Below are 16,623 nucleotides of genomic sequence, written 5' to 3'. Positions count from 1 at the left end.
TGCCAATCTACGATATGATCTACTTACACATTACAGTGTTATGTTCTTTCCAGAACATTAGCAAAGTAGATAAGATCGGATGTATTTGTTACATCGGACAGGACCGATATTGACAGTTGATAAGATAAGTAAACATACCGTTATTATCTATTCTAGTCATATCATATAGTTGACCATAGGTCAATTCAATCTCAATTCTGAGTGGTTAGTATTCTAACTGATTGTATTATTTGAGTTCTTTGACTTGTTCGTTACCAGCTTACCCTACGGACTAGCCCATACTTACATCTTGGGAACTCGGTAGTATAATTGAGTGGGAGTGTTAATCATAGATATGAACATCTATAGCTTATGATGAAGAAGTGAAACGATGGTTTCCTTTTAGTTTGGTTCAAGGTGTTAAATGATAGAGATCTCATTTCAGTAATTAAATTAGTTTACTGAAATATCATTTACAAGGAACTAAGTGTTTTAAGGATAAAATACAATGAGGGGTAAAACGGTATTTTAGTCCTATCTCATTGTAGACCGTCTATAGAGGATTGAGTGACAATTATGGTTGTAACAATGGATAATTAATAGCGTATCTATATTTGTTATAGAGCGTTCTATGAATTCAAGAGTGCAATTCCAAGTCTATAGTGGAGTCACGAGGAATTAATAAGTTAGTAAATTTATTTGTTAGATTTATGATAACTTATTGGAGCTTGATTTCATAGGCCCATGGTCCCCATTGTACCTTGGATAAAATCATCTAGATAGTCTCAATTAATTGATTTAATCATCAATTAGAATTATCAAAGTTGACCAGGTCAATTTTGGATAGTTTCACAGAGTTGTGTAATTTTGAGAAGAAAAGAGAAATTATGGCAGATTTATTAATTAAGATAAATTGGTATCTAAATTAATAAATAAATTTAAATCAAGGTTCAAATTATAAATCATTAATTTGATAAAGGATTTAAATAATTATTTAATTAATTAAATCAATAGAAAATAACACAGGCCTTGATTTTAAGTCCAATGGGCTTATAATCAAATGGGAAATTTCACGGGCCTATAGCCCATGATAATTTCGACCTAGGGCTTCAAAATGGCTGCTATTTTATTGATTTTTTAATTAAATTAAATGGCCTAATTGAGTCTATAAAAGGAGTGCTTATAGAGAAGTCAAAACAAGGGTTTTTGATAAGTCAGATTTTCTGATAGTTTTATATTCTCTCTAAACACAAGTCCTTTTCTAAGCCACTTTCTTATTTTCTCTTCTTCTCTCTATATCTATCTCATGTGTTGAGAATTGCCCACACTAGTCTAGGTGGTTCTAAGGATACATTGGAAGATCGTGAAGAAAATAGAAGATCGGTTCAGTTTCTTGATAATACTCTGCGACAGAAAGGATACAAGAGTTAGAGAAACTGAAGGAAGAACTCTTAATTCCGCTGCGTATACTGTAAGTATTCTATTTTTGTTTCTCTTTGAATTCAATTTTAGAAACATGTTTTAGGCTATCTCGTATTAATTTGTTTAATATTAGATAGACATGAAAATAAATAAAGATCCTGTATAAGTTTTTTCTAACACTGCTGTATTACGAAAGTACAACATGAAACTAAACCCCCAAAAATGCTCTTTTGGAGTATCTTCAAGGAATTTTCTAGGCTTTATAGTAAACGCGCGAGGAATAGAGGTTAATCCTGACAAGATCCAGGTATTAATTGATATGCCCTCGCCTCGGAAGCATAAAGATGTCCAGAGTTTAACTGGATGGATGGCGGCATTAAGTAGGTTTATTTCTAAGTCTACAGACCGCTGTCTTCCATTCTTCAACCTTCTAAGAGGAGGAAAAAAGTTTGAGTGGACAGAGGAGTGCGAGCTCGCATTTCAAGATTTAAAGAAACACCTCGTGGAACCTCCGATCTTGTCAAAACCTATCACAAGAGAAGTCTTATACTTGTATCTCGCTATTACCAAGCACGTCATTAGTGTTGTGCTCGTCCGAGAGGACAAGAAGGTACAAAAACTAGTGTACTATGTCAGCAAAAGGTTACTGGGGTAGAATCTAGATACCATTTAATGGAAAAACTGACCCTCAGCCTGATCCATTCATCTCGAAAGCTCCGACCTTACTTCCAAGTGCACCCTATCCATGTGTTGACTGACCAACCACTGCGACAAGTTTTGTCCAAACCAGAGGCTTCTGGCAGATTGTTGAAATGGGCAGTTGAACTCGGATAGTTCGAGATCACCTATCACTCGAGAACAACCATAAAGGGACAAACCCTAGCAGATTTCATCGTAGAATGTACTAGAGTATCCGACAACAAAGTTATAACCCCAGCCCGCGAGCTGTGGAAGATTTATGTCGATGGATCTTCCAACGAAAATGGATCTGGGGTAGGAATAACACTAATCACTCCAACAGGAAATCAATTTCATTCTGCCTTAAGGTTTAGCTTCGAAGCATCTAATAACGAGGCTGAGTACGAAGCTTTATTGGCAGGACTCCGAATAGCCAAAGAACTCAAGGCAAAGGCAATACACTGCTACAGTGATTCGCAGTTGGTGGTCAACCAAATTTTAGGGTAATATCAAGCTCAAGGCATAAGAATGGCTGCATATTTAGAAAAATCCAAGGCTGCACTAGAACATTTCAAGTTCTACACCATAGAGCAGGTTCCCCGAGAACAAAACTCAAATGCGGACGCCTTAGTCAAGCTCACTACATCCAACGAGGCCGACACGCTAAACGTAGTCCCAACAGAGTTCCTGTCGACCCCCAGTATCAGCGAGCCTGAAGAGGAAGACGTACGCATGGTTGACTCTGGACCAACCTGGATGACCCCAATAGTTGATTACCTCGAAACCGGCATTCTCCCAGTAGAACGAAACAAGGCTCGAAAATTGATGTATCAGATTCCGAGGTACACTATTGTGGAAGGAAGGTTATATCGGAGGGGATATTCTATGCCACTACTCTGATGTGTGACCCCACCCGAGGCGAAGAAAATCATAGAAGAAATTCATGAAGGATTTTGTGGAGACCACAGCGGGGGGCATAGTCTGTCAAAAAAAATTATAAGACAAGGATACTTTTGGCCTACTGTCAAAGCAGATGCATTCGAATATGTCAAGAAATGTGATAAATGCCAGCGATTCGCTACAACCCGCGAGCTCCACCATCTGAGCTAACCATGATGACCTCCCCATGGCCATTTGCGGTATGGGGAATCGACCTCATAGGTTCATTACCAACCGACAAGGGTGGAGTAAGGTATGTTGTGGTCGCGGTTGATTATTTTACAAAATGGACCAAGGTCGAACCTCTGGAAACGATTATGTAACGCCCTGGTTACCCCAAGACCGTTACGGTGAACGTTGAACCGTGAATTTAACTCGCTACCCGAGTGCTTTGGTTAAAAACATGCTTCTAGGTGTTATTAACAGGTTAAGGTGGAAAACCAATCAAAAGGAAATGATATATTTTATTTAAAACATAAAACTATTCATGGGCCCATAAAAACGTTTACAAATTATTTACAACGCAAAATGGTCACTACATTATAAAATTTACAACTCCCTGATCTAAGCGGAAAAATAGGGTAAACCCCCTAGTTACCCTGAGAACTCCTTGGCCATGGTGGTCAAGCGGCCGCATATGTACACAACACCACCTATGCTCTCCACTCAAGGCTGGGTGAGCTTTTCTTTCCCTTTACCTGCACCACATAGCACCCATGAGCCAAAGCCCAGCAAGAAAACTCAATACTGCATGAATATAATATCAACAATGATCATAATAATCATTCAGGACTTTCAGTCCAAAATAAAAGAGTGACAGTTGTAAAAGTCACTAAGGTGGGTTCCGTTCCCATTAGCCATGTGTCGATAGGGTCACCCGGGCTTTACAAATAAGTGATCCTTTCACTAGCTTATCAAGATAGGTGTTTGATGAACTAGTCACCAACATAACCTACCGCATGACCATAGAGTCACAACCATGGGATTCTGCTCCTAGCCACATGACAAAATAGTCCCCTAGGCCTTAGGCCTTGGCTCTGAGTAACTAGTCTTAGACTAGTCAAGCGCTTATAATTTTCATCGACCTTAGGTTCGATCCAGCATTAATGCTCCTAGAGTCATTCAACACTAATATCGATTAGATCTAATCTTTTATCAACTCTGCGTTCATGACGCTTATGCCATTCCTGACTCCTAGGTCAGTAATACACGACCAATGCCGATTCTGAATAGTCAGTGCCATACACAAATAAGCAAGATTTGTTAAGCATTTAATATGCAATCAATGTCCACATTTAATAACCAACATGCCTCAATAACAACCACGCATGTCATATACACAGGGTGCAGTTTTCTTACCTCTGATTCGAGCGAGAATGAGTAAAAGAACGACCATTGAGAACGATCTGACTTTTAATTCCTTAGCAGTCACCTAGTCATAACCAAATATGGGATTCCATCAATAAAATGAATAACAAAGGTTCCCGAACCAAAACCTAGCCTCCAGAACATTGAATCCCACTAATCCGGGTAATAGGAACGATCCCGAGGCCTAAATTGAGTTCCCATGATCAAAACACCCATTTGGCCTCAAAAACCCTCATGGGCCGCGGCCCCCAGCCAAACTAGGAGAAAGCGCCACGGTGTACCTTACCTAGTGCTGCAGCCCCCATCACACACAAAACTTCACCTTCTTCCGCATCGAGCTTGGGCCGCAGCGCCCAAGAACAAGGCTGCGACCCCCACCTGGGAACCAGCCATAACTCTATTTTCTCACATTTTAATCCTTCCAAAATCCTACCTAAAAATCTCCAAATCCAAAAATCAAAGTTCCTAAGTATCCCAATGATCCAAAATCATCAAATCCCGAGGCTCAAACGAATCAAAAACTAATCGATACACAAAATCCAAATTAAAGCTTAGAAACTCTAAAACTCAAAACTTAAAGCTTGAATTACCTTTTATTGGGTTGTTTCTCGGTAAATCCTTCGGTCAAGAAGCTTCTAATATTTTGAAGGATCTCTGTAGCACCCACATTATTTTGATATAATATATCCAATAATCACATGATTGCATTGCATTACATATCATACAATATGTATAATTTGAGCATATGCATATTCTTATAAGTGTTTTCATGTATAAGTATAAAAGTTGTGTATGTGATGTCTATATGTATGCTCAATATTATTAACCTTGTGGCATTTGAGTTGTCTTTTATGGGTGTTTGATGTGCTCAAGATATAAGAAAGTATGAAAAATATGGACAAGGCATGGAATTAAGTGATGAAAGTGAGATATAGAAGGCAAAATAGGTTAAGTAGTGAAAAATAGTACAATGTCGATTACTAGTATTTCGGTGTAAAATTGAGTATTTATGGATTTACCAAATGTAATCGAGGTATGATTAAGGTCTCATTGATGATGTAAAAATGGTTTTATAACCATTAGATCAATTCTTGATGGGAGGTATACATAATCAGTGGTATTGATGCAAAGTCAAAACGAGCTTAGCATAAGTGCGCTACGCTCGATCGGGTAAGCATAACTATTGGGTATGAAGTCATATGGACCTAAGGTTTGGTGTGAGTGTTTTACACATAAGGATAATAGGCCTACCAGATGATTAAGTCGAAATTATTGAAGTGATAAGGTTTTCATAAGTCAAAAGGTGAAATGATGAGATGAAAGGTGTCAAACTTTGATACAATAAGGCTAAATCATTGAAAATAAAGAACTTTCATCAACCTTATCACTTTGCACAACCATTACTCTGAAAAACAGAGAGAAAAGAAAACCAAAAACCATTTCTTTGCTGGTTTGAAGAAATTCTAAGGAGATCCAAGTGAAAGCAAAGCCAAAGAAGTAGATTAAGCTTAGTTCTAGCCTTTTTATGGTAAGTTCTTGTACTTGGAAGTCAAACCATGTTTTTGAATTTTTCTGAAATCTTATATATGGTGTTTTATCCTTTTTAAGATATTTCTTGGGGTTTCCAAGTGGTTTGAGGTTTAGAAAAGCTTGAAGAGATTGTTTTCGCCGAAAAGTTGCTTGGTAAGTGAAATTTTGTGTTTTATGAGGTTTTTGGGGTTCTTGGAGTACAAGCTGATTTTTGGTTATTTGATTGACTTTATAAGAGAGTATATATGTTTATAAATGTTTGAATAGATGTGGAGACTCATTTAATTTAGGTGATGATCTAGGAAATTAGAATTTTATCAAAATCGGTATATGATAACTTTATGATGAATTATGTTGGTATTTGGGATATATATGGTTATGGCAGGTTATTTGATGTTGATTATTGGTTGATTTTGATATTTGAGGATATCTAAAATTAAGGGGAAACTCTGTCAAAATTTCTCCAAATGTCTAAGATAAATCTAATGCTTGATCTAGGTGGTTTAAGGCATTTTAGGCATGTTTTGGGTATGAAATTTGATATGATGTTTTATGGGTATTTTTAAATGAGAGTTCAATGTATTACTGCCATCATTATGATGAGAAATCCATGCCATTGTCAGGATAAGCACATCAATACCTAAGACACCACTTGTTACACGGTGAATTATATTTTGGACAGAAGGTAAGTAAAGTACTCAACTGCAACACAAGAATTACATGTTATGTGAAAGTATGCATTATATGAATATTTTGTGAGTAAGTGGTATTAACATACATTGACACTTCATCATAAATTTGTATGCATGGCATAATAGTGATATGGTAAATTATTATATGATATAAGACCATGCATGATATTATGATGATTAATTATATGATGCCTTTGCAAGTTTTGTGCAACATAAAAGAAAGTTGTAATAAGAAGTTTAAGTTCAGTGCCACTGTTTTGAAAAGGCAAATGAAAGTGTTAATAAGTGTAAACGGAGGCCTATAGTAGGCTTATAGTGGCTGCCCAATAATTTGGGCTAGGTTTTAGTGAACCAATTATATTGTTTGCCATGTTTCCGTTTTTATTTCTCCTCCATATGAGTTATTGTTATATGTATTGACACCACAGTGTGTGGCCGCCTTGACTCTTGAGCCCGACGGGGCAACGATGGAATAAGGTTTTTAATGTGCCCTACTGTGGTGATGGCTAGCCGGAGGAGAACCCATGGGATTTTATATTGTATGTGTAATAAGCCGTGCAGGCATTGACCAATTCAAACAGTGTGCACAATATTAAGGGGCCCAAAATTTTAAAAAGAAGTTGTGTATGTCCATTGATATTGTGTAATCATTAGCATTGCATGCATTACTTTTCTTACTAATCTTTAGGCTCACGGTTGTCTTGTGTTGCAGGTAGAGAAAGAAATGTGTGAATGACATGAGGAGAACTAAAGCATGGTCCTGACCCTGATTTGTACATATGAACATATCGACCTTTTGTGGGTTATTTCAGTTATCAGTGAGATGTTTGTAATAAAGTGTGAAGTTATGTTTTGAAAATAAATTGGGTTATTTAATACTTATGTATAATATGTTTGAGACAGACTTTATGTTTAATGTAAATAATGTGAAATAAGTTTTCAAGTTTAAAAAAAATGTCCAGACTTCCGCAGTAATAAATTATGATATAGTTTTAAAACGTAACACCTCAAATATGGTTTTAACTAAAATAAGTGAGGGTGTTACAATCGCTATGTCTCGATCCTCGCTTGATTCTGACTCCTAGAACTCAAGATTTCTTCGAAATTTCCATGGATAGTCACAAAGGTTAACGGGAGAGAGAGAAAGTGTTTTAACGTAAAGTTCTTTCTGACAGACTACTTCAGGCTTAAGTAACCTCAAATAAATCCTAATACTCGGGGTCCCAAAAATATCCCCGGGGACAAAATAGTCAAAATTCCCCGAATTTCCTCATGATCTCAATATCTCCCAATATATTATCAAATAGTTACTCTCATTATCCAATATCCCAATAATTGACCCCGTTATGACAAAATCGCTAATTTGCACCATAAGACTGTCTCATGCCGAATAGCTCGAATATATCCCCATAATAATGGGATCTCATCCATAAATCACAATATGCACCAAAATATACAAATATGCCCTCAACGGGCCAAATTACCGAAATGCCCTAATAATCAAATGTGGACCCACATGCATGCATTTAACATCATATTATAATATAATTCACATAAACATGCATATAATCATTTACTGGAATAATTAAACAGTTATGGCCCTCCCGACCTACTAATCCAACCATTAACCCGCATTAGGAATTTTGGGGCATTACAACTATCCCCTCCTTACAGAAACTTCTTCCTCGAAATTTACCTAAACAGCTCGGGATACTGACTCTGCATATCTGACTCCAGCTCGCAGGTTGCTTCCTCGACCTTGCTGTTCTTCCACAATACCTTAACCAAAGGTATCATCTTATTCCTGAGGACCTTGTCCTTTCTGTCAAGTATCTGGACTGGCTGCTCCTCAAAGGAGAGATCTGCCTCAAGCTCCAGATCTTCATAGCTCAAAACATGAGTCACATCAGATACATACCTCCGAAGATTTGAAACGTGAAACATGTTATGCACAGCTGACAACGCCGGAGGCAAAGCCAACATGTAAGCCACCTGACCAATCCTCTCCAGGATCTCAAATGGACCTACAAATCTAGGGCTCAACTTGCCCTTCTTACCAAATCTCCTCACCCATTTCCATGGCAAGACTCTGAGGAAGACATAGTCTCCCACTTGGAACTCCATGTTCCTACGCTTGGGATCTGCATAGCTCTTCTATCTACTCTGAGAAGCGAGCATCCGAGCTCTAATCTTCTCAATGGCCTCACTGGTCCTCTGAAATGCTTCAGGACCTAAGTATCTCCTTTCACCTGTCTCATCCCAATGAATGAGAGATCTGCACTTCCTACCATACAACATCTCATAAGGTGCAACTCCAATAGTAGACTGATAACTGTTGTTGTAGGAAAACTCTATCAAAAGTAGATACTTACTCCAAGATCCACCAAAGTCCAGCACACATGCCCGCAGCATGTCTTCCAATATCTGGATCGTCCTCTCAGATTTCCCATCTGTCTGAGGATGATAAGTAGTACTGAACTTCAACTGTGTTCCCATGGCCTTCTGTAAACTTCCCCAGAACTTGGAAGTAAAAGTGGGGTCCCGATCTAACACAATCGACCTCAGTGCTCCATGGAGGCGCACGATCTATTTCTCATAGAGATTTGCATACTGATCAACTGTATATGTAGTCCTCACTGGCAAGAAGTGGGCTGACTTGGTGTAGCAATCCACTATCACCCAAATAGAATCATGCTGACCAACAGTCCTGGGTAACCCCACCACGAAATCCATCGTGATGTCCTCCCATTTCCACTCTGGATATCCAGAGGCTGCAATAATCCTGCCGGCCTCTGATGCTCAGACTTGACCTGTTGACATGTTAAGCACTTAGCCACATACTCTACTACATCCCTCTTCATCCCCGGCCACTAATACAATGATCTCACATCCTGATACATCTTCGTGGTGTCTGGATGCAAAGAGTAAGATGTAATATGAGATTCATCCAGAATCTCTCGCCTCAAAGCAGTGTCTAACAGAACACATATCCGCTCCTTGTACCTCAGCAATCCTAAATCAGACACTGTATAATCTCTGGATGCTCCAGCCAAAACATCCCCTTTGATCTTGATCAGTTGTGGATCACTCAACTGACCCTCCTTGATTCTCTCCAACAGTGTAGAATGTAGCGTAATATTGGCCAACTAGCCCACTAGCAACTCTATACCAGCTCTGGTCATGTCATCTGCTAACTCTTTGGCTATCAGCCTCGCACCATAAATCTGCCCCGGACCCTTCCGGCTTAAAGCATCAGCTACCACGTTGGCTTTTCCTGGATGATACAAAATCTCGCAGTCATAATCTTTTACTAACTCCAGTCAACGCCTTTGTCTCATATTCAATTCTTTTTGCGTGGAGAAGTATTTCAGGCTCTTGTGGTCTGTGTAGATCTCACACTTCTTCCCATAAAGATAATGCCTCCATATCTTTAAAGCAAAGACCACAGCCGCCAACTCTAAATCATGAGTGGGATATCTCTTTTCATACTCCTTCAGATAACGTGAGGCATAAGCAATTACTTTCTCTGACTGCATCAAAACACAGCCCAAACCCTGATAAGAAGCATCGCAATAAATCACAAACTTCTCCTGATCTATTGGAAGACTCGGAACTAGAGCTGTAATCAATCTCTGCTTCAGTTCCTGGAAGTTGTTCTCACACTTGTCTGACCACACAAATTTCTGATTCTTGCGTGTCAGCTCAGTCAACGAAGTAGCAATCTTTGAGAACCCTTCCATGAAATGCCTATAATAACCTGCCAATCCAAGGAAACTTCTAACCTCATAAGCATTCTTTGGCCTTGGCCAATCTCTAACTGTCTCAATCTTTGTTGGATCTACCTTAATCCCCTCCTTACTGACAATGTGCCTGAGAAAGGATACCTGAGATAACCAGAACTCATATTTCTTGAATTTTGCAAACAGTCTGTGTTTCCTCAGTCGCTGTAGAACCAACCTCAGATGCTGCTCATGCTCTGACTCAGACTGAGAATATACCAGGATATCATCGATGAAGATGATCACAAACTGATCCAGATAATCCTTGAACACTCTATTCATCATATCCATAAAAACAGCAGGGGCATTAGTCAATCCAAAAGACATGACTAAGAACTCATAATGCTCATACCAGGTACGAAAAGTAGTCTTCGGTATATCTCCCTCCTTGACCCTCAACTGATGATAACCAGAACGAAGGTCGATCTTTGAGAATACCTTCTTACCTAGCAACTGATCAAACACATCATCTATCATTGGCAAAGGATACTTGTTCTTGATTGTTAGCTTATTCAGTTCTCTATAATCAATACACATCCCTCAGAGAACTATCCTTCTTCTTTACAAACAGAACTGGCGCACCCTAAGGTGAGAAACTAGGTCTGATAAAACCCAAATCCAACAGCTCTTGCAATTGTACTTTCAATTATTTCAACTCGGATGGGGCCATTCTGTAAGGTTCTCTAGACACTGGCTCCATCCCTGGTGCCAGTTCTATCACAAACTCAATTTCTCTGTGTGGTGGCAACCCTGGAAAATCTTCTCGAAACACATCCAGGAATTCACAAACTAATCTGGTCTCTTCTGGTCTCACTGACACGACCTGAGTGGTGTCAACCACACTGGCTAAGAATCCGATGCAACCCTCTTGCAATAGATCCCTAGCCCTCAATATAGAAATCATAGGCATGCGAAGTCTGTGCATAGTACCAACAAACACAAAAGGATCCTCACCTTCAGGCTCAAAGGTGACCATCTTCCTTCTGCAATCGATGGTTGCCTCGTACTTTACCAACCAATCCATACCCAATATCATATCGAAGTCAGTCATAACCAACTCTATCAAATCCACTGATAACTCTCTACCCTCCACTGTCACTGGCAAAGATCTGACCCATCTCCTGGATACCACTAATTCCTCAGTGGGTAACAAAGTTCTAAACCCCACAGCATAAAAATCACAAGGTCTACACAGTCTATCAATAATTCTACTAGCAACAAAAGAATGTGTAGCACCAGAATCAATCAATACATTATAAGGGGTTCTAGCACTAAGAAGTTGACCTGTAACTACTAAGGGAGAAGCCTCAGCTTCTGCTTGTGTCAATGCGAACACTCGAGCTAAGGCCGAGCTATCCACTTTGCTGGGTTCTTCTTTTCTTGCCTTAGGGCATTCCTTCTTAAGATGACCCACTGCTCCACATGAGAAGTAGGCCCTTGCCCTACAGTCTCCCAAATGACGCCTCTTGCACCTAGGGCATTCAGGATAAAACTTCCAGGCTTTATTACCACCTGGACGACCCATTGAAATACCACGGGGTCGCCTATCAGGACCTGGAACTGGGAAGGTGTCAGGAACCTTCCTCTTCTGATCACTTGGGCCTCCACCCCTACCAGAACCCACAAATGGAGGATCTGTCCTCCTGAACTCCTTTCTGGCTGCATTATCTCGCCATATCTTGTTTTCTACACTCTCAGCTGTGAGTGCCTTCTCAACCACCTGTGCATAGGTAGTAACCCCAGCCACAGTGGTAATGCGAACATCACAGGCTAGTCTAGGTTGTAGCCCCTAGAGAAATCTCTCCCTCCTTGTCCCATCAGTGGGCACCAGCTCCATGGAAAACTTTGCCAAACGATCAAATTTCAGGGCATACTCAGTCATTGATAAACCTCCCTGAAGTAATATGATAAAATCCTCAGCTTTTATTGCCCTAATGGCATCAATATAGTATTTCTCGTTGAATAGAGTCTAAAACTCTTCCCAACTCAGGGCATTGATGTTTCTGGTTTGGGTTACAACCTCCCACAAAAATTGGGCATCCTCTCAAAACATATATGTGCACAAGCCACCCTCTCATTACCAGTCACCCTCATGAATTCCAGGATGGTGGTAATCATGCCCATCCACTGCTCAGCTTTGGCAGGATCTGCACTGCCTTCAAAAACTGGAGGTTGCTGCTTTCTGAACCTTTCATAGAGAGGCTCCCATTTATTACCAATCTCTGGCAATTGCTCAATTGCTGGCACCGATACAGGAGGTGCCTCAGATACACTGGCCACTGCAGGAGCTTGTTGTTGTCTCAGGAGGCAGAGTTCCTCTCCCTGCCTCAACACAGTAGTCTGCAGATCGCTAAATAACTGCTGCCAGTTTGCAGGAGCTGGCTGTGGAATTTATCCCTGGTCATTCTCTTGACCCTGATTATTATTATTATTCTAGCCTTGATCACTTTGGCCAGCTGATGTAACTGTCTGTCCTGGATTCATTCTTATCAACTTATACCTTGCTGAAATAATAGTTAATACGGCCAGTCGGGTAGTGATAACTAAAGCTCCTGCCGCCTTAGGGTCCAAGAACAAGCAGATAATTATTATATTCCACATTCATACAAATATACAAATAGATACATGATTATAGAATTTAGTACTTAGCATGTATCACATAATAATTCACAATCAACAATACTAATAAGTATGTTCCAACAATTTCAGTACTATTTAGCACACGGTTGCTGAAGATGCAATATTCAGGGCACAAGTTTAACATGGTGTCTCATGTAAACAGGTAAAGCATTTATACTATATTTAAGCAGTTATACATATAACTACATAAATAGTTACCAAACCATGAGTCGAGCTTGTCTTCAGTGGTGAGTGTACATGCCTAGCCAGTCTACAGGAACCCTAACCTTGGCACGCTCTGATACCAAGTTGTAACACCCTGGTTAGCCCAAGACCGTTACGTTGAACCGTGAATTTAACTTGCTACTCGAGTGCTTTGGTTAAAAACGTGCTTCTAGGTGTTATTAACAGGTTAAGGTGGAAAACCAATCAAAAGGAAATGATATATTTTATTTAAAACATAAAACTGTTCATGGGCCCATAAAAACGTTTACAAGTTATTTACAACGCAAAATGGTCGCTACATTATAAAATTTACAACTCGCCGATCTAAGCGGTAAAATAGGGTAAACCCCCTAGTTCCCCTGAGAACTCCTTGGTCGTGGTGGTCAAGCGGCCGCATATGTACATAGCACCACCTATGCTCTCCACTCAAGGCTGGGTGAGCTTTTCTTTCCCTTTACCTGCACTACATAGCACCCATGAGCCAAAGCCCAGCAAGAAAACTCAACACTGCATGAATATAATATCAACAATGATCATTATAATCATTCAGGACTTTCAGTCCAAAATAAAAGAGTGACAGTTGTAAAAGTCACTAAGGTGGGTTCCGTTCCCATTAGCCATGTGTCGATAGGGTCACCTGGGCTTTACAAATAAGTGATCCTTTCACTAGCTTATCAAGATAGGTGTTTGATGAACTAGTCACCAACATAACCTACCGCATGACCATAGAGTCACGACCATGGGATTCTGCTCCCTAGCCACGTGACAAAATAGTCACCTAGGCCTTAGGCCTTGGCTCTGAGTAACTAGTCTTAGACTAGTCAAGCGCTTATAATTTTCATCGACCTTAGGGCCGGTCCAGCATTAATGCTCCTAGAGTCATTCAACACTAATATCGATTAGATCTAATCTTTTATCAGCTCTGCGTTCATGACGCTTATGTCGTTCCTGACTCCTAGGTCAGTAATACGCGACCAGTGTCGATTCTGAATAGTCAGTGCCATACACAGATAAGCAAGATTTGCTAAGCATTTAATATGCAATCAATGTCCACATTTAATAACCAACATGCCTCAATAACAACCACGCATGTCATATACACAGGGTGCAGTTTTCTTACCTCTGATTCGAGCGAGAATGAGTAAAAGAACGACCCTTGAGAACGATCTGACTTTTAATTCCTTAGCGGTCACCTAGTCATAACCAAATATGGGATTCCATCAATAAAATGAATAACAAAGGTTCCCGAACAAAAACCTAGCCTCCGGAACATCGAATCCCACTAATCCAGGTAGTAGGAATGATCCCGAGGCCTAAATTGAGTTCCCATGATCAAAACACCCATTTGGCCTCAAAAACCCTCATGAGTCGCGGCCCCCAGCCAAACCAGGAGCAAGCACCGCGGCGCATCTTACCCAGTGTCGCGGTCCCCAACACACACAAAACTTCACCTTCTTCAGCATCGAGCTTGGGCCGCGGCGCCCAAGAACAGGGTCGCGACGCCCACCCGGGGGTCCAGCCATAACTCTGTTTTCTCACATTTTAATCCTTCCAATACCCTACCAAAACATCTCCAAATCCAAAAATCAAAGTTCCTAAGTATCCCAATGATCCAAAATCATCAAATCCCGAGGCTCAAACGAATAAAAAATTCATCGATACACAAAATCCAAATCAAAGTGTGGATGCCAAAAATCCACCCAGGAAAAAAATCCCTAGTATGTGGTGAAAATACAAGGCTAAAGGTCACTTAGTCACACTATCAGGCCCAGACCTATAAGTCTTGTGAGACCGGGAGATTTTCCCAAGGGAAGCATCACTTAGTGGGCCATGAAGTGTGGCCTTTGTTGATGCCCAATATCCCATGCCCATAAAAGAACCAAGCCCCACGAAACGCCCCCGGGTACCCAAACTCACGCCCCAGCAGCATCAGCCTCGCGTGGCCTCGCGTCCGAGCGAGGCCCCTGACGCGCGCGCCTTGCGTCTGAGTGAGCCCCCACCTCGCGACCGAGCGAGGCCCCTGGTGCGCTCGCCTCGTGTCCGAGCGAGGCCCTTGATGCGCACGCCTCGCGTCCGAGCGAGCCCTCGCCTCGCATCCGAGCGAGGCCCCTGACGCGCGCGCGCCTCGCGTCCGAGCGAGGCCCCTGCTGCACACGTCTTGCGTCCGAGTGAGCCCCTGCCTCGCGTCCGAGCGAGGCCCCTGGTGCGTTCGCCTCGCGTCCAAGTGAGGCCCCTGGTGCGCCCGCCTCGCGAGGCCCCTGACGCACGCGCCTCACATCCGACCGAGGCCCCTGACGCGCGCGCCTCGCGTCCCAGCGAGGCCCCTAGTGCGCTCGCCTCGCATTCGAGCGAGGCCCCTGGTGAGCCCGCCTCACGAGGCCCCTGACGCGCGCGCCTTGCGTCTAAGTGAGCCCCCGCCTCGCGTCCAAGCGAGGCCCTTGGTGCGCCCACCTCGCGTCCGAGCGAGCCCCTTGATACGCGCGCGCCGCCTCGCGTCCGAGTGAGGGCCATGATGCGTGCGCCCCCTTCTCCCCCCGAGCGAACCGCACCATCGCATGGCCACGCATGAGGAAGGGAGCCTCGTGACGCATGGCCTTGCCATGTAGGGCCTCGCGTAGCCTCGCACGGCCTCGCCACGCATGGCCCCGCCAAGAAGTGCCTCGCATGGCTTCGCCAAGTAGGGCCTCGCACGGCCTCACATGACCTCGCCCAAGCATGGCCTCGCGTGGCCTCATAAGAGGAGAGGGGCCTCGTGAGCAGCTAGGGAGCCGAGTCACCAAGGAGGTCGCAAGGAGGGCGTCTCGCCACGCATCCTTAGATGTCCGCCAAGGCCACATGCCTATCAACCGGACTCATGAGTGACCTCGGGAGGCTTAAGGAATGTCATGCCAAGGATCCAAGATCTCCACCTCACGCCGGGACCATAACACATGCCCAAGGTCCCATTCCTTACACCTTGAGACCCCTATGCTTAGAGGCTCCAGTATGAGTCGAATGGGACACATTTGTACGACCTAGTACTGAGTACGGATACCAGTGCCAGTGGGACTGCTGGGACCAGAGTCATGGTCCGTACGTCTACGGCCATAGGTCAGAGCCGACACTGCTACCTCCTGCGCCACTACGCCTGCCACCACTCATCAGACATGGGTACAGACAAGTAGTGGAGGCATTCTCCTGACACCTGCTCCAGTGCTGGATGTACAACCCCAACCTCTGAAGCCACTATCCTGCCAGAGTACTTATGTACCACTTGGTCTCCTGGACCACCATGTATCCCAGGCCATCAGAGCCTACTATAAAAAGGACCCTTCTCCCACATGGGAGGGGGTTGGAAAATTCATTGTAAGAAAAGGCTGTTGAGAAATATACCAAGGCTTGCTCTATCATTT

General features: G+C 42.3%; 1 long non-coding RNA gene across 1 annotated transcript; it reads left to right on the top strand.

Annotated features, from left to right (window-relative positions):
* The first annotated feature begins 6,420 nt into the window (after positions 1-6,420).
* Positions 6,421-7,490, top strand: LOC133816105 (uncharacterized). The gene is made up of 2 exons (XR_009885015.1): positions 6,421-6,601; positions 7,321-7,490. It is a non-coding gene; the product is annotated as an uncharacterized LOC133816105 (long non-coding RNA).
* The last annotated feature ends 9,133 nt before the right edge of the window (positions 7,491-16,623 follow it).

The sequence above is a fragment of the Humulus lupulus genome, chromosome 2, assembly GCF_963169125.1.
Source record: "Humulus lupulus chromosome 2, drHumLupu1.1, whole genome shotgun sequence".
In the NCBI taxonomy this organism is placed as follows: Eukaryota; Viridiplantae; Streptophyta; class Magnoliopsida; order Rosales; family Cannabaceae; genus Humulus; species Humulus lupulus.
This window is presented reverse-complemented; position numbering and strand designations above follow the sequence as displayed.